General features: G+C 43.0%; 1 protein-coding gene across 6 annotated transcripts in view; it reads right to left on the bottom strand.

The window, feature by feature from the left end:
• MSRA (methionine sulfoxide reductase A) overlaps positions 1–27,872 on the bottom strand; it is a 250,933-nt gene that overhangs the window by 169,810 nt on the left and 53,251 nt on the right. Inside the window, exon 1 of one of the 6 annotated variants that reach the window (XM_027904470.1) lies at positions 26,417–26,441. The exons of the other annotated variants lie outside the window; for them this stretch is intronic. The gene's annotated coding sequence lies outside the window, so the exon portion shown is untranslated. Of the gene's footprint in view, positions 1–26,416; positions 26,442–27,872 lie in introns of those variants that run through there. 6 annotated transcript variants of the gene reach the window in all.

Genomic DNA, 27,872 nt, shown 5'->3' with positions numbered 1-27,872 from the left:
ATTAGCACCTACAGGAAGTATTTCACAGACTCATAGAATGGTTTAGGTGGGAAGGGACCTTAAAGCTTTATCCCATCCAACCCCCTGTCACAGGCAGGGACACCTTCCACTAGCCCAGGTTGCTCCAAAGCCCTGTCCAACCTGGCCTTGGACACTTCCAGGGATCCAGGGGCAGCCACAGCTTCTCTGGGCAACCTGTGCCAGGGCCTCCCCACCCTCACAGCCAACAATTCCTTCCTAATATCCCATCTAACCCTGCCCTCTGGCAGCGGGAAGCCATTCCCCCTTGTCTTATCCCTCCAGGCCCTTAGAAAATTTCCCTTTCCATCTTTCTTGTCAGCTCCCTTCAGGCATGAAAGGCCACAATCAGGTCACCCCAAAGCTTCTCTTCTCCAGCCTGAACAAACCCAGTTCTCTCAGCCTTTTGCTTCAGAAAACATCACAGGAAATAGGTATCAATCCTTACTCATCAGGTTTTTCTTGCTGTAATTTCAGTTTTCCATCACAAGATATTTTTTCTTGTTCCTTTAAATATCCAGACTGTGTCAGAGGCAGGGGGAGCTTTGCTGTTTTTATATCATTCCACTGCTTCACAGCATCTTTGCAGTCCTGAGAATTAAACTAATAGGTGACACAACCAGCCCTTTGCATGGAACTTTTGTCATGCCATTACCATTTCCGTGCCTCTCTGCAGGTCCATCCAGCTGGATTGAAGATGGATCCACACGAAATCCACGGCAACATCGCCTGGTTTTAGCGCCTCGCCACAATCCTCCCCCCACCCGCCCCCCGCCCCCAGCCCCTCAAAGGCCAGCTGACATTTCTTTTTGCCTTGTGAAGATGTCAGGAGCTCTGAGCAGGGAGTGTGGCTGGTGATAGAGTATCTCCCTGGCACACATTCCCCCTGGATGGCAGATTATCCACCCGGAGGTCGCATTAGGCTCCCGTCAGCTGTCACGGCGCAGATGAGCGGGAACGGTCCAGTGCCTCTTCCCCCCTCACCCCCTGACAGTGATAAATGACCAGCCCTGGTGCTCAGCTGAGCCTGACAGGCCCCAACCTCCCCTCACAATCTGCTTCACACCACCAGCAGCCTTTTTCCTGCTGATATTCCAGCAAACGGGATCGAGAAGCACCAAGGCTGGGCCAATTGGCATTTTTTGAAAAAAAAAAAAAAAAAAAAAAGGGGGAATTGTGATTCTACTTGAAGAAGCTCTATATCTGATGGAAAAATAAAAATAAGGAAAAGAACAGTGTTATAAACCCCTGTATTGGGTTTGTGTGGCCAGGTTTGGTAGCGTGGGGGGAGATAATCTTAAAGGTCTCTTCCAATTCAAACCATTCCTTGATGCTACACTAAAAAAAAATCACAGAATGTGCCAAGTTGGAAGGGACCCACAAGGATCATCGAGTTCAACCCTTAGCCCTGCACAGGACCATCCCAAAGAGTCACACCCTGAGCCTGAGAGTATCATCCAAAGGCTCTTTGAGCTCTGGCAGCTTTGGGGCTGTGCCCACTGCCCTGGGGAGCCTGTTCAGTGCCCAGCCACCCTCTGGGGGAAGAACCTTTCCCTGAGATCCAACTTAAACCTTCCCTGACACAACTTCAGTCCATTCCCTTGGGTCCTGTCACTGGTCCCCAGAGGGGGAGATCCTTCCTGATGTATCTGGAAGTGGGAAGTACTTACCCCAATAATAAAAATTTACTGTAACTTAACCATGAAGATCTACCACAGTTTAAGGCTCATATTCTATTTCTAATTGACTAGAAACACATCATAAAATATTTCATTAGTAACAAATTTTTTTCACAGCAAATTTCAGCTGAAAACTAGGATTCGTTCTGAAAATCATCCAAATGAACATTTTAAGCTATTATAGCAGAAGATATAATCAAATAAAGCAGGTAATGATGTAGGCTGGTGATTCCAACATGATTCATCTCATCCCAAAGCCATCAGCTAAAATACTCCAGTCATACCTTGAGGATATTTATTTCCCTGTGATTGGAGCCAGTGGTGACTAATTCAGGGCTGAGATTGGCCTAATGAATCCAAACTTTTTCACTGTCTGTAAAGAAGTGATTTGTCATCTCCACTGTGGAACCCAATTTTGACATAATTTTCCAGGAAATCCTGTATTTCTAATGAATTTCACTCCTCTGAGGAAGAAAACAACCACATCAAGCCCAGTGAGGGCTGAGTGTGTCATTATGGCAGCTCTGGCTGTACCCGAAAATGTATTCCCTTAGCAGACATAATTCCATAAGTAACAGTGAATCCACTTCCCTTCCATAACAGAAACTAAACCTTTCTTTCCATCAGGAAATAGAAAGCACTTCTAACCTAAATCCACAGCACATTCCTTTGAAAACAGAATCAGTTTTCTAAGTCTCCTCCTTTTATCCACGAATAGAGGTCTAATCAATAAAGTGCAGACTTCTCACATTCTTCCCAGTCTTCTTAAAAAATAGAATTTGAGTCTTCAAAACTGTTATTCTTCCCTGGGAGGGTGGAAGGCCCTGGAACAGGTTGCCCAGAGAAGCTGTGGCTGCCCCTGGATCCCTGGAAGTGTCCAAAGCCAGGTTGGACAGGGCTTGGAGCAACCTGGGCTGGTGGAAGGTGTCCCTGCCCATGGCAGGGGATGGAATGAGATGATGCTTAATGTCCTTTCCAACCTCAACCATTCTGTGATTCTGTGATCATACACTGAAATTACTTGACAAATTGAGCTTCCATTGTAATTGAATAAATTGGGCACTTCCATTTAATAATCGCAGATTGCAATGGGAATATTGCATCCCTTCCTTCCTGGATGAGCCTGCTCAGCTCTCATCGCTTCTGAAACGTCCCATGTCTGGGTATCTTCCACTTCAGGGCCTGCCCACAGTATTCCTCCCTCAGATAAGGAATAAAAGTGAAATAAAAGAGAGCTGCTTGGAAATCCCGCCTTGTGATTTTGCCAGCCACTACTCACAAATTTTGTGAGTGATACATGGTAATGCTTGTGATTTCAGGGCAGGCAAAGCAGATAAAATAGATGTGGATTTTTTTCTTTTTTTTTTTTTTTTTACATTTTTTTCCCACCTAAAATGACAAAATGTAATGATGGTTTTAGTGCTTTCATATGTCTTGTCTTACCAGAAGTAAATATAACATCAAGTAGCCTGAGTTTATAATGCCTGGTTTGTTTGCAGAAAACCACAACACTCCTACAATATTTTTATCCTTATAGATGCTGAAATAGTGTTGCAAATGTGACTCCAATTTTGGGCTGATTTTTCCTGCCTCATGTTTTATGACCAGCTGCAGCTTCTGGTGCTACACAATCAAGGACACTTTTCCACAATGATTCAACAGCTCTCACTGAACTGATGGCAGATTTTCTCAGGAGCTCAGCGCTTTATATTGTAAGATCTTTCCAAAAGCTGACTCCTGGCTGTATTATTTCAAGTATTCAAGGGAAATAAATAGATTTTTACAGGGTTGGGGGACATTTCACAGAATCACAGAGTGTGCTGAGTTGGAAGGGACCCACAAGGATCATCAGGTTCAACCCTCAGCCCTGCACAGGACCATCCCCAAGAGTCACACCCTGTGCCTAAGAGTATTATCCAAATGTTCCTTGAGCTCTGGCAGCTTTGGGGCTGTGCCCACTGCCCTGGGGAGCCTGTTCAGTGCCCAACCACCCTCTGGGGTGGTTGAAGATCACCCAATATTCAACATAAACATCCCCTGAGATTGGCTGATCCTTCAAGAAAGAGCAAATGCCGGAGGTCACATCCCAGTCTGGGGGGGTTGGATGCTGATGGAACTGAGGAGGAGCAGGGAGAGGTCCAGGGGAGGAAGGGCTGTGAGTGTCCCCACAGTGCACCCCTGGGCTCCCAGGGTTGGGGTCAGTCCTCACCTGTGGTGCAGGGGTTTTGGGGGAGATGAAGGGCTGCAGGAGCTGGGCCATGGGTGAGCTCCAGCAGTGCCACAGAGCTGGCAGGGCCATGGGCAGTCAGGGTCAGTGCTGTGGGCTGGACACAGGTCTGGATGCTTCTGCTGGAGCGTCTCCAGAGATGGAATGTTGGGGGTCACATTGTTCTCTCACATAGCAGGAATGCTGAGGCTCCTCTTGTTCTGTCCCACCCCCAACAGCTTTGCCAGCTCTTCGTGGAGAGAGAAAGGGCAATCCGCAGATTGAGAGTTACAGAAATCCTGAGTGGGAAGGGATCATCCAGTCCAACTCCTGGCCCTGCACAGACACCCCAACAATCCCACCCTGTCCCTGAGAGCATTGTTCAAACACTCCTTGAGCTCTGGCAGCCTTGGGGCCATGCCCACTGCCCTGGGGAGCCTGATTAGTGCCCAACCACCCCCTGAGGGAAGAACCTTTCCCTGATATCCAACCTAAACCTCCCCTGACACAGTTCCAGCTCTTCCCTGGTCTTATCCAGGGTCCCACAGAGCAGATATTGGAGCTGCCCCTCCACTGCCCCTCTGCAGGAGCTGCAGACCCTGGTGAGATAAGAGAGTTTCACAGCACAAAGGTGGCCAAACCACCCCAGTGGCCTCAAAGCCAACAAACAGGCCCTGGCTCTGCTTAGGTTACTAAGTATAGAAGTTTCCTGAAGGTTTAAAAGGTTTTGGATGTCCTGTGCTGGAGGACTCTGGGCACTGCTGCCTGAGATCACCACGGGAAGTGGATTTGTTGAGGTCCAAGCTGCTTCCTAAGAAGTTACAACCTGTCACAAGCAGAGCCGAGTGTAAAAAATTTTATAGCAAGCAATTCACAGAAAGAATTGAGCCTGGAAAGTTCAGGTTCCTCATTTTGCGCAATTTTTAATCTAAATTTATGTCTAGAAAGAGCAGGACTCTTTGTACAAATTAGATGGAATAGGACTGAGCTGCTGCCAAAATTCAGATGGTGAGTTTTGCCTTCTCCTGACTACCAAAGATTCCTGGGGGATGCCCACAGATGAAAGGCTCTAAATGACACTATCAGAGCTCCAAAGTATCAACCTATTCAGTGAAAACACCCTATAATTAATTTTCTCTGTCCTTCTCAGATTAAAACCTTAAACACTTCCAATAACAATAACTTTGGTTTTTCTCAACACTTTCTAACACCTCTCAAAGTAAGATAATGTTTATTGCTCTAGATCCATAAAACACATCAGACACAACAAGAAATGAAGGAATAATGAAAACATTATTGTGTATTAAGGTTACTGCTGATCTTCCTTGGTATTTGAAAACTGGAAATCTAAGTTATGTGCTCAATATATATATATAGAGAGAGAGAGAGAGAGAGAGAGAGAGAGAGAGAGGTGATGGTTTACAAGGTAGATTAATGGGAGTTAATTATGAGGTCAGTGATGACCTCTGTGGGATTGGGATCCTTGGGATTGGGATCTCTCAACTGGTTCATCTAGAAAGAGGATGGTCAAGTGGATTAAAAGTGGGTTAAAAAAGGCAGAGGGATCTTTAATTTTGATAACCCTCTTCTATTTCTTCACATTTCACTGCCTTCCCCAAAGTCAAACACAAACTTTCTCTTAATATGGCCAATGTAGAGTTGAATGAATATTGCTGGCAATGAAGTAAAAGCACTTTGTAATAAAAATCATTCATATTTTAGAACTAATTTGCTTTGACCACATTTACTTCACTTCTGTATTTGCTTTCCACAAATGTTCAGTTGATTGAATTTTCCTGCTACAAGTGAGAAAAACAATTTCAAAAATCACCTGAACAGGTATTCAAGAAGCAGAATTTCAAAGGGAACCTCCCAGTGTGTCTTACTTAACTTTTGAAAGCCTGTGTAGCATCTCAGAGTTTTTAATGAGTTTATTCTCATCACAAAAATTATTTATTAAATCATCAATATTATAGTAAATCACAAAATTATTTGGTTTACTGTTATTTTTTTAACAATGCAGCTGCAGATATTTGAATAAAGACCTCACTTTCCTGTTTGGGCATGTCAGTTAATACAAATTATTATTGTTATAATTGCTATTTTATTTAACAATGCAGCTGCAGACCTTTTAATAAGGGACTTTTCATGATGATGAATTAGAAAATTACTTTAGGGGATAATAAAGGAAGCCAAGTCTATGTCTGCCATGATACACTCAAGATTAGAAGAAAAAGCACAGTAACATGTTCAGCTGAACAGAAAAATAACAGAAGAAAGCAAAATATCAGTGGCCATTTTATGGAGGTGATGTTGCCTTCTACCTCCCCATTCCAGCAGTCAGCCATCCCAAAAATGGCAGGTTAAAAGGATTTAACACCTCAGCCAAAACAGCTGCAACTGTGGGGAAAAAAAAAAAAAACAACAGAGCAACATGATTCATATAATTAATTTTAAACCTTCCTATAACAATATTATAAGTTCCTGCATAGAAAAAAAAAATTATAAATTCAGACACTTCTCTCTCAGACTCTAAAATTTTTTTTGCATTAGACACAGATTTTCATTATGACTGATCTAATAAGTCCTATTCTCATCTGGGCTATCAGCAACTCAATAAGTAATTACCATTCACCTTAGGCTGTTCCAGTCCATTAGACCAATACTGATGACTCAGGGGAGGCACTAAATGAAGAGCACAAAGCTGATGAAGGCACAGAGAGGGAGGTGAGGAAATGCTGCAGCTGGAATTCTGTGATCCCTCAGAAATGCTCCAATAAAATCCCAACTACCAAAACGAAGGCAGGAGTTGTTGGTGAGTTCAACGGGTTACTGCCTTGCACGGGTAAATATAAAAGCTGCTCCCTCTGATGTTACAGAGGGACATGGGATGGAATTTATTCCTGATCTAAGCTTAGGGGAGACTTGGAGCAAATGGCACAGATTTATCTCACAGAGCACAGGCTCTGCTCCCTCTCTGAAGGCCAAGAGTTACCCGAGGATTCAACACTGGGAGGTTTATAAGATAAAATAACCCTGATTCTTTTCTCATCCAGACCAATAACTGCAGCATTCCAGTGCCTAAAGGGGCTCCAGGAGAGCTGGAGAAGGACTTGGGACAAGGGATGGAGAGAAAGGACACAGGGAATGGCTTCCCACTGCCAGAGGGCAGGGACAGATGGGATATTGGGAAGGAGTTCTTGGCTGGGAGGGTGGTGAGGCCTTGGCACAGCTTGCAGAGAGGAACAGAAATGACAATGGGATGACAACATTCCATGATAAGGGCTGGGTGTTCCACCCATCAGTTTAGTTCACAGGGCTGCAAAGCATCAGAGTTACTTAAAAACAGCAAAACTCAACCTGCCTAACACAGGCCTCTGACAAAGTCTGGATATTTAAGGGAACAAGAAAAAATATCTTGTGATGGAAAACTGAAATTACAGCAAGAAAAACCTGATGAGTAAGGATTGATACGTATTTCCTGTGATGTTTTCTGAAGCAAAAGGCTGAGAGAACTGGGTTTGTTCAGCCTGGAGAAGAGAAGCTTTGGGGTGACCTGATTGTGGCCTTTCATGTCTGAAGGGAGCCGACAAGAAAGATGGAAAGGGAAATTTTCTAAGGGCCTGGAGGGACAGGACAAGGGGGAATGGCTTCCCACTGCCAGAGGGCAGGGATGGATGGGATATTGGGAAGGAATTGTTGGCTGTGAGGGTGGGGAGGCCCTGGCACAGGTTGCCCAGAGAAGCTGTGGCTGCCCCTGGATCCCTGGAAGTGTCCAAGGCCAGGTTGGACGGGGCTTGGAGCAACCTGGGCTAGTGGAAGGTGTCGCTGCCCATGGCAGGAACGAGGTGAGCTTTAAGGTCCCTCCCAAACCAAACCATTCCATGATTCCATGAATACAGGGATGATGTTTGCACATCATCTGCTTATAAAGGAAGAGTGAGACACATCCCACTGCACCTCAGCACAAGAACCTTCCCAATCCACTGCTCTCTCCAGAAGAGGTGACCGAGAAACTCAAGTTCTTTTTGAGCTGCACATCAGGAGAAACAGCAGAGAATCCCAGAACTGCTGAGCTTGGAAAAAGACTTTTAAGACCATCAAGTCCAAACATTCCCCACCACTGACCCCTGTCCCAAAGTGCCACATCCACATGGCTTTGAAATCCCTCCAGGGATGGGGACTCCACCACTGCCCTGGGCAGCTGTGCCAGGGCTGGACAACCCTTTCCATGAAGGAATTATTCCCAATATCCAACCTGAACCTCCCCTGGCACAACTTGAGGCCGTTTCCTCTTGCCCCAAACTGAAAGAGGAAAGGTTCCAACTGGATGTGAGGAGGAAGCATCGGAACACTTTGCACAGAGAGGTTTTCTGACCCTGCTTGGAACAGGAGGTTTGACCTGAGACCTCCTGAGGTCCCTCCAGCCTGAGTCAGTCGTGTTTCTAACACGATTTGTCTTCATGCAGAGAGACATCTTGGCAGATGATTGAGGTGCCACTGACTCTGCCAGTCTGCAGGACAAACAGATTTATAGGCATCAAGTGTCAAAATAAAATAACTTGGTAATGAACTTCACGCAGAGTTTAAAATCCCAGCTCTTAAATTAAAGATTACATGTCACAGCATGTCCAGAGCTTGTGATTCACGGATTCGTTCTCTCATTGATGTTTATATAAATGAATTAAAATTGCTTAACTGTCAACAAAACATTTACAGAGGATTTAGATGGTTTTGCTGACTGGGGGAACAGCATAATAAATACTTGTAGATAAATGTCCTCAGTTAAATGGACATGCAAATACTGAAATAGATGCAAAGAGATCCCAAATATGCACAATAAAAGGACATTCAAATACTGAAATAGATGCAAAGAGATCCCAAATATGCACAATAAAAGGACATTCAAATACTGAAATAGATGCAAAGAAATCCCAAAATATCCACAACAAGCAGATATTCAAATACTGAAATAGATCCAGAGAGATCCCAAATTTCTTCAATTAAATGGACAACCAGATCCTGAAGTAGATGCAAAGGGATCCCAAATGTAGATGTTTGTTGGAAAAAGATATGGCCTGTTTTGTGTGAAGGCTGTTTGTTACTACACAGATAATTTTACATTTGATTTCTCTATCCAGGAAGCTCTTTGGTTTGAGTAAAACCATTGCTTAACATTCATTTTACTGAACTCTGTCTCTTTGAAACAAAATAAAAGTTATAAACCAATAATGAACTGCATTTTTCTGGAAGGTTCTAAATCCATCCCAAACTCACAGCAATTAAAGGCAGGGTGTTTCTAATATCAATATTTAGTGCTGATCATGAATAGGAATACAATAAATACCTCCGAAAAATACTTTGATCACTTGGCCACCTACTTTATATCCCCCTTTTACAGCCAGAAACCCGGGGAATTTTACAGTCAAAACAACTCCACAACCTTAGGGATGACAAACACTAGAAAAATTTTTAATGAGCTGATCTGGAAGGAAAAAAATGTCTTTATTAAGATGTGTTGTTCCTCTCTCAGTGGCTAAATGATTGTTTCCAGAAGCAATAATCAGCTCCTGATATGAAAGCACCCAGTTAATTAGCAAAGGGTTCCACTGTTGGAGGGAGCTGCATTATTCACTCAACCAGAGGAAATAGTTTTATTTTACAGTATTATTAAATGCGGCTTTTGAAATTGTTTTTAGCTGGTAATGCAATTCTTGAAACATGATTTTCGCTGGGAAAAATATCTCCGCTGGTTAATAACAGCAAAAGGAAACAGAAAAGTCAGGCAGCCCCGTTGTTCTGCAACAGGATTAATCCTTTTTATTGCTTTTCATCTTTTAATTATTGTGGTAGAGGCAACAATAATCTCTAATAAACAATTATATAAAAATTCCTGGACAGTGAACCGAGAATCAAAATGCAATTAAAATCGTTTCCCTTGTTGTATTTCAGGCAGAAAGTGGTGTGCAAAGTCTTTAATATTAAACATAAAAATATAAGATATTATCTTAGGTGTCAAAGACTGGGAATAAAACTTGGTTCAATTACATAAAGAAAATATTCACACAAGGACAAGAGACTGTTTTGTTTATCTATTCATAAAACCAATCTCAGTCATTGACCAACTGAAGAGCAGGAAAAGATCTGTAAATAACTTCCTAATCTTATTTTTCCTTTTTTTGTCTTGAGAAAACAGGAAAAAAAAACTAATTCCTGGTCTTTGCCTCAGATTTCTGCTTCAAATTTTTCTTCCTCAAACACAGGTCAGATGGAACAAGTGAAAAACAGAATCATAGAAATGGCTGAGACCTTTGCCCAAATGACATTCCCATGGAAGATGTATCTGCAAACAGACCTCTTTCCCTGAACTGGGAAGTGCTTTAAAGGACAAAGATCCTGTTCCAAAAAAAATTTGCCAAAAAAAATTTGCATAAGAGAGAAAGGAACAATTCCTGCCCCGGGGTTAGAGAAAATGCTCAGGAGCAGAAGGAAACCAAAGGTGTGGAAAGGGCAGTTTGGCTCTTTGATCAGCAGTCTGAGAAGTTATTTAGGACTTGCCTCAGGAAAAAAAATAACAATAATCATGAAATCATGGACTGCTTTGGGTTGGAAGGGATCTTAAAGCTCATCTTGTTCTATCCCCTTGCCATGGGCAGGGACACCTTCCACTAGCCCAGGTTGATCCAAACCCCGTCCAACCTGGCCTTGGACACTTCCAGGGATGGAGCAGACACAGCTTCTCTGGGCAACCTGTGCCAATGCTCATAATGGAAGTTTCTGGACTCACCAGGAGAATTCCTGACATAAATAAGTGAACTCTGCTGGGGGAGATGAGGAGGCACAAAGATAAATCACAGGAACACAACCAGATCCTCCATTTCAGCACTGCAGGGAGTCACAGCGAAGAGGAAAGGGAGCATTAAAAAGAAAGAAGTGAAAAGTTATCCCAATCTCCCATCCTGCCCTGAATAAAAGGGGGGCTGGTAGTTGGACTGACAGGTTTTGAGATGTCACAGCTCAAAACAACTTTCTGGGGAGAAAAAAAAGGAACAAAATAAGAAATATGAGCATGGAAGACAATTTACGTGAGTCCCATCTTCTTCCCTCCTCCCTTTTCGTCCAGCCCAGATGTTTTATATGAATTTATTATGAATTTCACTGCAAGTAACAGATGAATAGATAAAGGAAGTATAAGAAAATATACTCACAAAGAAGTAGGGATGAGGAAACTTAACTACTGACTATAAATTCGGGCCGAGGAAGCAGCACTTTCAACCACAGCACTTTCCAGTACTAATAAGGATCAATAATGACAAAATGACACTTTGATTAGAGCCAACTGAGAGGAAAAAAAAGGATCCTGACACAGTTCATGGTAGCAGGAAAAAGTAGGGACTGGAAAAATGCCAAGCCATTTAATTTAGAGCTTGATTATTCCACCTTCCCTTTCTGCCCTTCCACAAACAGCAGAGCTGAGATAAGGGGCAAAGTTCTACTTGAACTGCAAGGGTGACTTGATTTATTTTCAAATTCTGGGAGGTTTCCAAATCTGAAATAGGCTGTCAGCTTGGTGATAAATTAGAGAACGTGACAGGCAATATTTGGTTTGGGAACTGTTCTCAAAAAAACAAACAAACAAACAAACAAAAAAAAAAAAAAAAAAAAACAAAAAAACAAACCACCACTCCTTCTTTATTCTCTCTCCCTCCTTTTCACTTATCCTGCTTTGCCATTACCCCTGGCATGGAAGGGTTGGAAGAAGTTTCTGTAGGGCCATCACTTTAATATCAACCAAAAGAGCGGCTCAAAAGCAACTCAAGGCAGTCTCAAAAGCCTCCAAGCATTTTGGAGTCCCTCCTGTTTAGTTTTAAAAAACAAACAAACAACAAAAAAAACACAACAAATAAAAAAAAAAAAAACACCCACAAAACAATTCAATTGTTTGTTTGCTTATCACCCTTGAGCACATTCACAGAGTGCTGAGCGAGCAAAGAGAACAGGGAGAGCAACTGGGAAGCTCTTACTCATCCTGCTCCTTGCCAAGAGATGAGGCACAGGGACACACAAACCTTCGGAAAGACACACTGCCAGATGGAAGACGGGAAGTGGCCACAAGCATGGAGGGAAATGATTGTTCCTCAGTGGTAATTCGGGATTTGGGAAGCTGCTCAGTAGCTCTGTGTCAAAATAAGGACTAGCAAAGATCCCACCCCGCTGTGCCCGTGACTCAGAGGAGCCAAGAGTTTCACACTGTTGTTAAATATATTTATAAGTATATTCATTGTAGTAAAGCAAGAAAAAAAAAAAAAAACAAACAAAGAAAGAAGTTATTGGAGTCCTATGACACATTTGGAAATACTCAGGCACTTAAATAAAGCTGATGCTGTTTTAGATGCCTGAGATATCTGAGACACCTGCACTAAATTGTTCAAGAAGAGTGAGATCTCTATAGTCATGTCATGGTTATTAGAGTTCACTGAACACACAGATTTCATATTGCCAGCAATAAAAATCCACAGGAAAAAGGGCAGACTCACTGGGAAAAGCAGTGGAGTAAAGAGACAGTATTAAAAGCAATTTAATAATATTCAAGCTCAAGAATCACAGAATCACAGAATGAGTTGGGTGGGAAGAGACCCGAAAACTCATCCAGTTCCTTCCACTATCTCAGGTTGCTCCAAGCCCTGTCCAACCTGGCCTTGGACACTTCCAGGGATCCAGGGGCAGCCACAGCTTCTCTGGGCAACCTGTGCCAGGGCCTCCCCACCCTCCCAGGGAACAATTTCTTCCTTACATACAATTTAAACCTCCCCTCTTTCAGTTCAAAGAAGACAACCATAAAGGAAAAGTCCTGTTTAGAAAGATTAATAAAGTTGATGGCTAAAAAGCAAAGTGAGGACATCCAGACTGATTAATTAGCAAGCTATTATATATTTTCATTTATTCATGCAGCTTTTCCTCTGTTAAGCCCAGCACCATATTTTTTCCTGCCATCAGATGATTTCCATCCCCCTTCCCAAGGAGAGGTCCATAGGTAGAGAGTTAGGACTGATGAATAGTGTGGACAGATCACAAAGCAAAGGAGTGCACTGGGAATGGCCAGGGCTTCCAGTATCACAAATACATCCAGCCAGGAATCACTTCAGGAAACAAAAGGAGGTAAAAAAATTCCTCCAGCCTCTCCTCAGGCTCACCAGGAAAACTGCAGCAACAGGAATGGTTTGTGCCCTGAGACCTCGTGGTCCATAACAGATCCACAGCCCAGGGCAGGGGAAAAGCTCCAAAGCAGAGCCATTAATTAATATCTGTGCCTGATTAGTGGTTTTGATGTTCAAATCAGTATTAAATGTTAATGACTTAATCAGCAACGGAAAGAGATATAATTTGAATTAGTGCTACTTCTTGACAAGGAAAAAAAAAATTTACTGCAGGGAAATGAAGTGACTTGAGTAAAGAAGTCACAGCAGTTACAATCATGGACATAAACTGTGTGAACTCTAAATACACTCAAGGCAGATTCATAGGATTTGGATTCAGCCCTTAAATGTGTCACAAGTTTCCTGAACCGGGAAAGGCAAATCATACCAGTTTAACACTTGAAGCTGGGGATAATATTTCAGGAGTGTGAGAGACAAAAGCCCCAAAAAAGAAGAAGGCAAAATTTCCAAGAGAAGCACAACTCAGAAATGGAAATCAATGAGCTGCAAACCCGAGGCTTGGCCACCTGAACTGAATCGAATCCCCTCTCCAGTCAAACTGAATTTCTTATAAAATATATATGGGATTATAGAATGGTTTGGGTTGGAAGGGATCTTAAAACTTATCTCATTCCAACTCCCTGCCATGGGCAGGGACACCTTCCACTATTTCAGGTTGCTCCAAGCCCCGTCCAACCTGGCCTTGGACACTTCCAGGGATCCACAGGCAGCCACAGCTTTTCTGGGAATTCCATCCCAGCCACTCACCACCCTCAGAGGGAAGGATTCCTTCCTAGTATTCCATCCAATCCTGCCCTCTGGCAGTGGGAAGCCATTCCCCCTTGTCCTGCCCCTCCATCCCTTGTTCCAAGTCCCTCTCCAGCTCTCCTGGAGCCCCTTTAGTCTCTGGAAGGGGCTCTCAGGTCTCCCTGGATCCTTCTCTTCTCCAGGTGAACCCTCCCAGCTCTCCCAGCCCGGCTCCATATAATTGATGTATTAAGCAGACTCAAGTCAAACTCATTTATATAATTACAAATCTCCAGACAGCAATTAGTGATGGAGAAATATGACCACAAAAGGTACCACTGCACTGTTTTATTGTGTGTAAAATGTTCATGCCTGAGCTCTCAGCTGGGTGAAGGACACGGGAGAACAAAGGGGCTCAGGGGGGTCAGAGCCACTCTCTTAGTGCTGCTATTTGGGCAGCCTGAGCAAAAGCTGATCTCAAAACGCTCCTGGCAAAAGCTGGGCTGAGACTGAAGCAGGATGAAAATCCTGGAACCTGCTCTATTTATGCTAGAAATGTGCTCAGGAGCTGAGATTGCTCCCTCCTGCAGATCAATCACACAGGAAGATCTCAGGCGAGTGGATAATCCACCAGGAAAAGGTGCTCCCCCACTACCCTGAGGGATACTGTGCAGAATAAAAATGATAAAAATTACAAAAATCTTTATAATCATTTAATTCAAGAGTTCCAGTTGCCTCCCTGTTTTAAAACAGGAATTTGAGTGCAGACCTTGGCTCGCTCAGTGTAAAGTCTCTTCACTTGGACTTCTCCAGCTGGAATTTAAAGCAGAAGCCTCAAAGCTCTTCAATCAATCTAAAAACTGACAAAATTCTCTGCTCTGGAGCCAGGCTGGGAGAGCTGGGGGGGTTCACCTGGAGAGGAGAAGGATCCAGGAAGACCTTGGAGCCTCTTTCAGAGCCTAAAGGGGCTCCAGGAGAGCTGGAGAGGGACTTGGGACAAGGGATGGAAGGCCAGGACAAGGAGGAATGGCTTCCTACTGCCAGAGGGTAGGGAGAGACGGGAGATTGGGAAGGAATCCTTCCCTGGGATGCCAGTGAGGGGCTGGGATGGAATTCCTAGAGAGGTTGTGGCTGCCTCAACCCTGGAAGCGTCCAAGGCCGGGTTGGACGGGGCTTGGAGCAACCTGGGCTAGTGGAAGGTGTCCCTGCCCATGGCAGGGGGTGGAATGGGATGAGCTTTAAGGTCCTGTCCTGAACCTGCTCCTACCTCACTTCTTTTAACACAAAATGTGGTTTTAGCTCTTGTCTGGGCTGGATCTTAAAGCACAATGAGCACACAGTTTGTCTGAGGCATTTTCCAATCCCAATACAGGCAATACACATGGTTTTAATCCATGGAATAAACTGCTAGGGGAGCAGCTGGAATTAAATGGTGAGGGACAGGTCTCAGCTGAAGGGATGGACTTTGTTACCAATTACCACTGACACACTGAATTTGCTTTTATTCTCTCACACATGTTCCTATCCTACATTAAATCCCCAAAAATCCCCCATCTCCACAACCTCACTTGGAAGATTTTAAACAAATAAAACTCAAAACTGACAGAAGATAAAGAAGCTGCAGGTTTAAGATGATAAAAATTCTTAGAAAGGAGTATTTAACTGAGTGCAAACACAAAACTCTACAATTAAGGCATCCCATGATTCTGATTAGTTTTGTGGTAACAGACTGCCATGACATCATGGCCGTTTCTCTCCTTGACTTTTCCAAAGCAAAAGAACAAACAGTGGCACTTCCCAGAGCTTTGGTGGAGGTTGTTCTGTTATGGTTTGTTTCATTTGGGTTTTAATTTGTAAAAAGGTTCAATTCTTTGTACACTGTAAATCAAATTAAGGCCTGCCTGGGGACTCATCAGCCCAAGCAGCTAATGAAGAAAATACATCAGGGCTGATGCAAATTTATTGGATGATTTCTGCACAAAGGAAACAACAAAATGGCCAAGAAGAAGTACATATTAATGAGCAAACAGAGGATATTTAACTAAATAAATATTCTCATCAATGCTCTAAGCAATAAAATTCTGTGGGTGCCGGAGAGACAAATTTTGAAGCGGGTTATAAAGATTTAAACTACGTTTTCTTTCTACTTATAGAGGGAATGCACCTAAAATACAAACAGTTCCTAGAAATCAGACATCTAAAAGCACAATAATATCCCACAGTCTCTGCTGATGTTGAATTTTCATTCCTTCCATAAAAAGAATTGATCAAGTTAATTATCGTAACACTAATGCAATCTCAGATAATACACCGAAAAGAGGTGAGAGAGTTTTAAGAATTCCTTATTTGGGAGGCAAATTAAGGAGGGATTTAATTAATATGGGGGTTTTTTGTGTATTTTAGGAATAGCTCAGCAAATAAGACACGGACAAAGAACTGGGATGGGATGGAGGTGAGAGAGATGATTAATCTTCTAGTTTACCTGAGGGGTTACAGACACAAGGAAACGCTCCTTGAGGTGAACCTTGGCAAGAGAAGGGGTTGGAATGGATGATCCTTGAGGTCCCTTCCAACCCAAACCACTCCAGGATTCCATGAAAACAAAATTCTGTTGGTCTTGGTACCTATTTCAGACTTGGAGCTCCATAACAAATGAAAATATTTAGTATTATTATATATGGAGTGTATTTATGTTTACTAGTTTGTTTGGGGGGTTTTTTTGCCATACTTTTATTTTAATTGGGGGGATGGAGGATAAAAAGCTTTAGTGCCTGCCTAAAATACCTGTTCTCCTTGGGGACAGTGGGGTTTAATGATGGGTTTCAATTTAATCCAACTTCAGTCTAAACTAAATAACATGGCACTATTTCTACCGACTTTTGACTGTAGGAATGCAAAATTTGGGTTCTCAAATCCCTTCCAAATCACAAAAACCATCAACCACCGGTGATGACTGAACAGTTCTAGAGCCAGTTGTGCCCCTTTGGGCCACCAAACAGGTGAAGTGACACCTTTAGTGCACCTTCCATTCCAGGGAATTCTCTAAAATACGCTGCTTTTACTCACACTTATTAATTCACACCTTATAGAGAGACCAGTGATATCTCCCATTTTTTTGTCCCCAATTTCCATTTAGCAAAAGAAAAAAAAAAATCCACTTTTTATGCAGGTGAACAAACCTTGATTATTAATTTCATCCCAAATCATTTACATGTTCATTAGCAAATACAAACCCGGACAAGCATTAACGATCCCACAATCTGCAAGGACTCTCTGGTTCAATTCCATGTGGGATTTTATTACCCCCAACATTTGGGAGTTGTTAAAAAGTCTCAGCAGAAAAATCACCCAGAACTAATATCTATATTATCTATAATATCAATAGATTCATAATATCTATATAACATTTATATATCTATAATATCTATATATCTATAATATCCAGCTATCTAAATTATCTATATATCTATAACATTTATATATCTATAATATCAATATACCTATAATATCTCTATAACATCTATAAGGGTGTTTCTATCACTCTCATTAAATTCTGTAATGGTCTTTCCTTCACCAGAACTCCCCACACATTTTTTTTTTTCCCTGGAACTGTTACTGAGCTTTGGAGATTTTTTTGGTGACAGGTTTGTCAGCAAATTCTGAATCTTCCCACAAATTCCCCTGACAGCCCTGAGTGCACTTTGAACTGAACCAGCCCATTATTGCCCTTTTTGCAAAGTTGGTGTCGATGATGCCTCTCAACCACAAGAGAGTGAACAGCTCCTGAAAACGTTTCACAGGGAAGAAACAGGCCTGGAAGATAAAAGGAATATTCATCTCGGAAAAGTTATCAATAAACTATCTAAGCAAATGCAAATTCTCGCTTTCATTATTATTAATCACTGATACTGGGCACGTTCTCCCTGGGAGCTGAGCAATCCTGGCTCCAAGCCAGGGAAGCACTTAAGCATTTTCTTATCTTTCTGCATTGAAGCTGATATTATTATTCACAAGCTTCAAGTTAAGCCCGTGTAAAACAAGAGTGTTCAGCCTCACTCCAGCCTGAGCACGAAGTTAATGGAATATGGAAATGGGAAAATCCAATCCAGAGTGCTGTAAAGATTGAAATGATGTTCATTTTTAAACAGTTCTCTCCCTCCAAGATTTGCTCTGTTGCATCAGGTTGACACTTTGCCAGTGCACGTGTCCAACCAGCTGAGATTACAATTCCAGTATTCTCTTATCCTATTTACCCCTGGATCCCAGAAAACTGTAGCTGTTGGAGGCTCGAGCCACGCCTGATGACTCTGGTTGAAATCAGTGTTGCAGCAGGGATGGAATCACCCCGTGTGCTCTTCCCTTGGATATTTGGGGACTTCAGGATATTCAAGCTTTTGTAAACCTCCATTAAAGAGCTTTTTTGTTGCTGTTTCCATAGAAACAGCTGATCATCACTTCTGGGAGAACATAAAACCTTTTTCCACACGTTGGATGGTAATTTTCTCCAAATGACCTCCAGGTAATTAATGTGAGGGTTTGACCCCTGCTTTAAGGTGATTTTCTAAGAAGCAAACTGTATTGCTCCTTTAAAAATCTGAATGCATTGCTCAAAACAACTGAAACGACCTTGAAAGTTTGGGATCTACTCCAGCTGGGATTGTGGGTGTGGCCAGTTCGTGTTTCTGCTTCTTCTAAGATGTTTCTCTGACCTGGGGGAGATCCCACAGAGGTGCAGGACCTCTGTGCCTTTGCAGAATTAGCAGAACCCCGAGACAATAAACCAAATAAAACTGGAGTTGTCCACCTGTCTTAATCCCTCTGAGGGGATCTCAAAAGTTAAGGATTTATTGCATGACTTGCACACAACATGAAAGGCCTTTGATGCAGTTATCACAACCATCAGAGCAACGCTGCCCTTCTGGAAATGCTCCTGAAGCACCAAGACGGCAACACAACATTCAGAATTTTACAATGTTTTCACAAGATGAGAAGCAAATCGAGTCAAAAATACTCTATTGAAACCCCAGGTGTCTAAATGAGCTGATTAATTTCTATTTTCTTCAAGAACTGATCAGAATTGGATTATGGCGGTGGTATGAGACATTCACAAATTCAGAAAAATCATCGAATCATGGAATGGTTTGGGTTGGAAGAGACACTAAAGCTCCTCCAGTCCAACCCCTGCCATGGGCAGGGACACTTTCCACTATCCCAGGTTTCTCCAAACCCCATCCAACCTGGCCTTGAACCTTTCCATTGTTCCAGCACCCCAGTTCTGTTTTCCTTTCCCAGATAAACTCCCTTTACCCAGTGACACTTCTAGTTTTTCTAGACCTTCTAGATTCTTCTAGACCGTAAATGCTGTATTTGCAAATTTATATATATATATATTTCCATGAGAAAACTCCATGGATCACCTGCTGCTTTCCACAGATCCATTTCCTAGTTATGCACTCCCAGCTTCTTTCACCGTTTTACACCAAAGGGCACCTTTGTTCAGTGATGAGGAAATGGAAAAAACTCAGATGAAAAAGTAAAAAACTAAGAGAAAAAAGTAAAAAACTCAGAGGAAAAAGTAAAAAACTCAGAGGAAAAAGCCAAAAATTCAACTGAAAGGATGCTGCTTTCTACATCAAAAATTTGGCAGTCTTCTCCAAATGGGATTATTTGCATATGGAATCATGAAACCGCAGAATCATTTCAGTTGGAAAAGACCTCTCATACTGTGGAGTTCAATCAGTTTGATCATCAACATACGAACATCACCAGCTGATTGAAAGTATCACGATCAGTATATCAACGAGAGTGTCCCCTCAAACAATCTGGGCTATTCTGTGGATTTATTTAGACATCTAATGGTGCAGAGCAGAAATCTGCCTCCTTCTGACAACTCCCTTCCACAACCGGTCTCTCTTGAGACAATTTCCCTTTATATGTGACTATTTATAAGGAATAAAAAGACATTTCTATACAAGAGCTACTTCAGTTCACTCTCGGGGAAGAAGAAAGAAAAGAACATTTATTTCAGTATTTCAGTGTTTGTTCCCTGGTTCTCAGGACCTGATTACAGTTTCCAAGTACTCCAGGTTTTTTCAGCCTCCAGGGTGTAAATAAAAGGCATTATCTGCAAAAGGCTGTGTGACCCTTGGGTGGTGCTCATAGGAAACACCTCCAGACCTTTCTCCCTCACACGGGAGAGTTTAGAATTGTGTTTCCATAAACACTAAAAAAAACACCAACCCTCTTCCTTTTCTTCTTGTATTTGTATTCTGCATAACCTTGTAAATAAGCATTTCACCTCATCACTCAGGACCAATTTGCTCTTTCTCCCTTGAAAACCTGAAATGGGGAGCAAAAGTCCTGTAACATGACTGAGCTTTCAGAACACGTTGTGATTCAACATTTTGTTGTTATTAAACTTTCTCTGTGAGTGTCTTTCTTTAGGACAAGAAAAATCATGGAGAAATAGAATGGTTTGGAATGGAAGGGACCTTAAAGATCATCCCATTCCATCCCCTGCCATGGGCAGGGACACCTTCCACTAGCCCAGGTTGCTCCAAGCCCTGTCCAACCTGGCCTTGGACACTTCCAGGGATCCAGGGGCAGCCACAGCTTCTCTGGGCAACCTGAGCCTCACCACCCTCACAGGGAAGGATTTCTTCCTAATATTCCATCCAACTCTGCCCTCTGGCAGTGGAAAGCCATTCCCTGTGTCCTGTCCCTCCATCCCTTGTCCCAAGTCCCTCTCCAGCTCTCCTGGAGCCCCTTTAGGTTCTGGAAGGGGCTCTCAGGTCTCTCTGGGGCCTTCTGTTCTCCAGGTGAACACCTCCAGCTCTTCCAGCCTGGCTCCAGCCCTTGGAGCATCTCCGTGGCCTCCTTGGGATTTGCTCCAGGCCCTTGATGTCATTCTTCCACTGGAGACCTCAGAGGTGGAGGCAGCTCTTCAGGTGGGGTCTCACAGAGGAGCAGGGGGGTGTTAGAAACGTCCTGGAATCTCAGTTTTCTCAACCCAGCATTAAAAAAAGGAAGCCCTGAGCAGGCACAACCTGCAGAATGAAATCCAGGAGGGAGCTGCTCATGCAGGGAATATTCAGGTGATGGACTTCATGCTCCAGGTAAAATGTCAGGCCATTCTTTTTAATCTTGATTTATTATCTTCATTAACATTTTCTCCCCCTGCCAGTCTTCAGAGTGCCAGAGGAAACCTGCCTTTACCTACATTAGTATTTGCTCCGCTCCTGGCAACGTGTTCCTGGTGGGCCTTGCTCAGCCACAGCTTCTTGGGAAAGAAGGAAACCCAAAACAGACATGGAAAAATTGAATTTGGTCTCCCCAAATGATCCTTAGGACTGTGCAGGATTGCCAACAAAAAATGGGCAGTGCTGTATCTGCTGTATCTGTTATTAGCTGAGTGGAAAAATTCCCTTCTTTCCAGATTGTGGTCCCTCAGCTTGCAGCTTTATTTATTTATTTACTTATTCATTCGGGGGAAACACTTTGGATCCTACAGAAAACTATACCTTAATCCTATTCTGCAAAATTCAATGTATTGATTGATTTTGTACAGACCCAACTTGGCCTGGTCTGTGCTATTTTTAAGTGAGTTTCCAAAAAAGAACACAGCACTCAACTCAGGCAAACAGGGCAGATATAACCACCTTATTGGAGGTGTTTGACATTTTTAATGGGATCACACTGCTGATCTAGGAAGTTCCTCATCTCTTGCATTTCCAGCCCACAAAATCACAATATCATTTTGTAAGACAATTTCCAGCATTTTATATATTTTCTTTACACCTCACACAGTTTGTGTGTCATTTCACCTGTGATTCTTTAACACCTCAACCCTTTTTCCTGCTTTTTTTTTCCAGGTTCTCAAGGGTTTATCAGCAAATCCTCATGAGTGCACTCACTGAAAAACCTGGTTTAGATCATCAAGTGAAAATCTCTTCTACCGGCAAATTGTAGTTGCAATGGATTAAGAAAAACTCAAAGCCACAAGTTAGGACACCTGAAGAGTCCTTTGGAAAGGGGATGTTTGGGTGTGCTGCCCTGATCCAGCAAATTTTACTTATTTATTAAATGGATAAAATGTCAGAGTATCACAGAATTGTTCAGGTTGGAAAAGATCTCTAAGATCATCAAATCCAACCATTAAAGTTCAAAGGCATCACTTAAAAAAATGTGGTTTTTTTCACTGCTTGGTGATCAAGGGAATCTCTTAGAAAGCAAAGATCACTTGAAATCCTGGTAGGCAAAGGAAGGGGCTCAAAGCTGGATTTCTCACTTCTGCTGAGAGTATCAGTGTCCCAAAACTCTTGGGTAAAATTCTTCTGGCTTTATGCCTTCCTAGAGGTGTCCCAAATCACTACATTTGGTTTTAAACCAAAAGACTTGTTTTACCCAGTTTCTTTTGCCTTCAACAGGAAAATTTTATATTATGCCATAGACAGAGTCATACAAAATGTTGGGTTGGAAGGGACCTTGAAGATCATCTCATTCCACCCCTCAGCCCACAGGCAGGGACACCTTCCCACTGTGCCAGGTTGTTCCAAGCCCTTCCACAGCTTCTTCACATTGAATTTGTTAATGAGACAGAAAAACCGAGTAGTTGCACAGTTGTTTTCACCTCCTCGTTTCTCCCCCTCAAAACAAACCCAGCAGGAGGCAGGGAAAGCACCACCTGCCCAGGAGCACCTTCCCTACAAAGCCATGGATTTTACTCCAGGGCAGCTCAGGGGGTGCCACCAACAGTGACAGCAACCAGAGCTGGCACCAAACTGCCTTTAAACCACCTCCAAATTCAGGTGTTGTAACTCTGAGCTGAATCACAGAATCATAGAATCAGATGGGTTGGAAAGGATCATCAAGTCCAACCCTTGATCCACTACCACCACAGTTACCAGACCATGGCACTAAGTGCCACATCCAGTCTCTTCTTAAACACCTCCAGGGATGGAGAATCCACCCCCTCCCTGGGCAGCCCATTCCAATGGGTGATTACCCTCCCTGTAAACAATTTCTTGCTAATATCCAACCTAAACCTCCCCTGGCAGAGCTTGAGACCGAGCCCTCTTGTCTTACTGAGGGTTGCCTGGGAGAAGAGACCGACCCCCACCTGGCTCCCCCCTCCTGGCAGGGAGTTGTAGAGAGCGATGAGGTCATCCCTGAGCCTCCTCCAGGCTCAACAACCCTCACAGGATTCGTGCTCCAGTCCCTTCCCCAGCCTCGCTGCTCTTCCCTGCCCCTGCTCCAGCCCCTCCGTGTCCTTCCCGAGCTGAGGGCCCAGAGCCGGGCACGGCACTCCAGGGGTGGAGAATCCCTGCCCTGCTCCTGCTGCCACGCTCTGCCCGAGCCAGGCCAGGATCCATCGGCCCTCTCGGCCCCCCTGGGCACCCTCTGGCTCCTGTTCAGCTTCCTGGCCATCCCAACTCCCAGCTCCCTTCCCGCCTGGCCGCTCCCCAGCCCCTCTGGAGCTGCCGGGGGTTGTTGTGGCCCAAAGGGCAGGACCCGCCCTTGGCCTTGGGGAGCCTCATCCCGTTGGGATCAGCCCATGGATCCAGCCTGGCCAGGTCTCTCTGCAGAGCCCTCCTGCCTTCCAGCTGATCAACAACTCCCCCCAGCTTGGTTTCATCTGCAAATTTACTAATGGTGGACTCAACCCCCTCATCTAAATCGTCGATAAAGGTGTTAAACAGGACTGGGCCCAACACTGATCCCTGGGGACACCACTGGTGACCGGCCACCAACTGAATCCAATCCCTAACCTGCAGTTTCATCTCACTTCAGATTCTTGGTAATTCTTCCCCCACCTATTTCCCACCTATTCCTCGTATTATCCTGTTCATTTTTACACTAATCACAGCACAAAGAGATTTGCAAAGTGTTCGATTCCCACTTATTTTTGAGAGCCACACGCTTAAGTATCTTTTGTCTACCTAAAGACATTCTCCACAGTTTACAGGTAAAATAAAAAGGAAAGCAACAATAGGGACATTGATACAAATCCTTGTTATTATCCAACCATCTTCCAAAGGGAAAATTATGATTTGCTAGCACTCCACAAATAATAATTCCGCACACAAGTCTTCCTTTACTCACAGATCCTACACAAAAACACATTTATCCTGCTGTCAGATGTTTACCAGTCGCCACCAAAACCTCTCCAGCGTTTATGTTTTATTAAAGAACCTTGAAATATTCAACTGTACCTTCTAAAAGATGAGAGAAACATTATTTAAAAAAAAAAAAAAAAAAAAAAAAAAAAGGTAGACTTGGCAGTATCACCTTGAGGCCACTCTAGAATTAGGACACACTGAGCCAGGCATTACATATATATATATATAAAATGAATTATATATATGAATATATTACATATATATAATTAATCACAGAAGGGTTTATGTTGGAAAGATCTTAAAGCTCATCTCATTTCAACCCCTTGCCATGGGCAGGGACACCTTCCACTAGCCCAGGTCGATCCAAGTACTGTCCAATCTGTCCAATCTCCCCCAGGGATGGGGCAGCCACAGCTTCTCTGGGCATATAAAAATATAAATAAGTAAATACATGTAATAAATATATAAATAAATATAAATAAATATATATATATATACACACATATATTGACACATATATTTAACTCTTCCATATCTGTAACATGTTCACAAGTGACAGCAAATTAACATCATTTCTCGATAATGATATTATCGATGATTTGAAACGATCATGATGAACATGATCACACCTTTGCCATTCCTGAACATGATGTAATATATCCACACATTAACTGGGATTTTGGTCACAATTAGCATGCATTAAATCCCTGATTAGTTGTGTGCATTTAAAGCCCTTTAATTGCTTTGTTTCCACTGATATAATGGGATGTGTTTTAAACTATGTAATTCAGAGGTGTGGAGTTCGTTATCATTGATTAGTTAATCAATACCATTGTCACCCGTGTCCCAGTGCTGGGTTAATTATGGCTGAAATTCCCATTTCTCAGGGAACAAGTGATGTCACAATTTTCCCTCTGGCTGTGTGAGCACTTCATTTGCTGGTTTATTAAGTCATGTGGGCAATAAGATGAGTTTGCATTCTCTCCCTTGAAATGTCTCCCAGATTATTTCTCTCTTTAATTCTTTTAAAGTTGTAATTCCAGTGACTTTTAAGAAGTGCTCACAGGAAATATTTACCACATGCTCCTACCAGGGAATTAACAGTTCAGACACCACAGACTAGAAAAGTGGCATCCCCTTAAATTAAAAATTCTGCCTTGAAAGGTTATATGGAGATTTTAAGATTATTTCTTGGATTATGATTATCCAAATGACACTTGAGCAAATTTTTAAATACATATTTTTAAGACCTGTCTCTCTACTTCTTCTCTGAGTTAATCTTGTCATTTGAAATCAAAAATTTGTTTCCTCTGTGAATTTATCCTTTTCCATTTACTAAGTTTACTTTTCCCTCTGATTTCAGTGAAATTTGGTTAATTAACTTCAATTATTTGAGCTCTGTGTCATGTCAAGAAAATTCTAATTCAAGGATTTCAAACATTCACCTAATTCAAGAGAGGCCATAAAATTCTAGATCCACACGGTGGTTTGGGTTGGAAGGGACCTTAAAGATCTTATGATTCCAACCCCCTGCCATGAGCAGGGACACCTTCCACTAGCCCAGGTTGTTCCAAGCCCCGTTCAATCTGGTCTTGGACACTTCCAGGGATCCAGGGGCAGCCACAGCTTCTCTGGGCAACCCGTGCCAGGGCCTCTCCACCCTCCTAGCCAGGAATTCCTTCCCAATCTCCCATCTCTCCCTGCCCTCTGGCAGTGGGAAGCCATTCCCTGCGTCCTGTCCCTCCATCCCTTGTCCCAAGTCCTTCTCAAGCTCTCCTGGAGCCCCTTTAGGCACTGGAAGGCCACAATAAAGTCCCTCCTGACCCTTCTCTCCTCATTTACATTTACATTTCTTATTACACCAGTACAGTGACAATAAATGGGTTTTTGAGATTGTACCAAAATCTCACCAGAATTCCCAATGACAACGACACTGAGTTTAAGGCTTTGGCCTCACAGTTACAACACAGACCAAGACAGCCCAGAAACTGCAAAATAAATATTGACAATGTTGGAAATGTTTCCAGTGGGAGACCACGAGGTTGTATCGCTCACATGGCAAGGCAATGAAGTGGATTTGGTTATTCCAGTTCATCAGGAGATTCATATTAAGGTTCTGGTCTCCTTCCCCGGCCCAGGGTGGCACACCTGAGATGTTATTCCAGACTAAGGTTTGGAAGGGATTTAGTTGGCTGGTCACGGATGGAGCATCTCATGCTTTACCAGAAAGGTCTAGTGATCAGTCCACCTACAAAGGGATTTTGGGCACAAGTGAAGGGATCAGCTTTGGCCTAGAAAGCCCTTTGGTTCCCACCACACCTGACACTCCCTCCTTCTCCCTTTCTCTCCACTACTCTCTGCACTTAAAACTGAAGCAACTGAAAGCACTTAAAACATGGGAATTAATAATATTTATTTTAGCAAGAGCTGCCTTTTGAATTGTCTTTTCACCTTTATATTGCAAATGTTCAGGAAAGTCTAACCTACTGAAATAGTCCAAGAGATGTTCCAGAAATTAATACCAATCACCTGGAACAAACACAAAGGCAAACCCTTGGTAAATACCAACTGAAATGCAAGAGGCTCAGTATTCCATATAAATCTAAGACCATCCAGGCTGGACCTGACCAAGAACATATCTGGGTCCCTTTCTTTGATGGTGCTTTAGATGTTTCCCAGTGTAACAGGATAAGTACACCGTGGAAATTCCTCACAGATCTCTCATTCACAGTTACCTGCGCTAAAGGCATCTCCCAGAATTTGTAGTAACTGTTTTCATGGATATTTCTGCTCTGAATTTCTCTAAGCACCTCCTGAGTCCTTGTAAGCTCTTGGCATTCCCAGTAGCTTTTGCCAACGTGCTCCACAGGCTCCCTGAGCCACAAAATCAGGAGATTCCCAACAAAGTAAACAGGTTTTTCTTTGAGTGAGAAAAGACCTCCAAACCAGCAGCTCTCATAACAGCCTCTTAAAGAATAACCAAGGAATTTTGTTTCATTTTAGAGATATTTTGGTCTGAATTAGTTGTAATTACCACGTCCCTCTGAGGCTGACATGGTTCTATTAATTTAAGTCTTGATAAAGTGCTCAGCCTTTCAAACGAGCAGGAGAAAACATTTCAGTAAGAACTTTCTGCATGGTATGTGTCATCCAGCAAATTCAGGATGTTGTGGAATAAATCCCTTCTGAATGCTTGATCTGGATTCTTCTCACCCACCAGGCTGCCACTCAGAAAGAACCAACTCCCACTCGTGTAAACAGAGTTTTGATGTCTCCCCATGCCCAGTTCGTGCTCTTTTCTTGCTGCTCTCACTCGTCCCAGTGAACCCAAGTGAATCTTGACCCTTCCCAAGCTCCAGGTGGATCGCTTAAAGGATCAGTCAAAACAAACTTTTATTTATTTCCACCCACAGAAACAGGCAGTTACAGCAAAGCACCTGTGATTAATAAAACTCCCACCTGAGGAGCCACAGACACTGAAACATTTAAAGTTCAGGGTGTTCACAGAATGCCAAATGAAAGATTTTCAAAGTAAGGGAGTGATGTGTAAAATTGTCAACAACAAAAGCACAACAAGGGCACTTGCCCTACACGTGAGCTGCTAATAAAGATGGATCAGCAGAGGATGAACAGGAGCCCAAACTGGCTGTGCTGTGAATTATGCAAAGAACTCAAAAGAAATGAGTCTATTTTCAACATCAAAATATAAACATGCTGAGTGAACGAGAAGCTGAGTGCGGGTGGATTAAATTGACAACAATTTGCTTTTGAGACGTCTTTAATAAGTTCACAGAGAATGATGACAAACCTGAACGAGGTGACACTTCACCTGTGGGCTCGGGTGGCCAAGAAGGCACCTGGCTTGGACCAGCCCTGATGTGGCAGCAGGACCAGGGCAGTGCCTGTC

This window comes from Empidonax traillii, unplaced genomic scaffold (assembly GCF_003031625.1).
Source record: "Empidonax traillii isolate 1590-97213 ecotype Southwest subspecies unplaced genomic scaffold, ASM303162v1 scaffold1060:size1239554, whole genome shotgun sequence".
Taxonomy (NCBI): Eukaryota; Metazoa; Chordata; class Aves; order Passeriformes; family Tyrannidae; genus Empidonax; species Empidonax traillii.
Note: the sequence above shows the minus strand (reverse complement) of the source record. Positions and strands in the feature narration are given on the sequence as shown.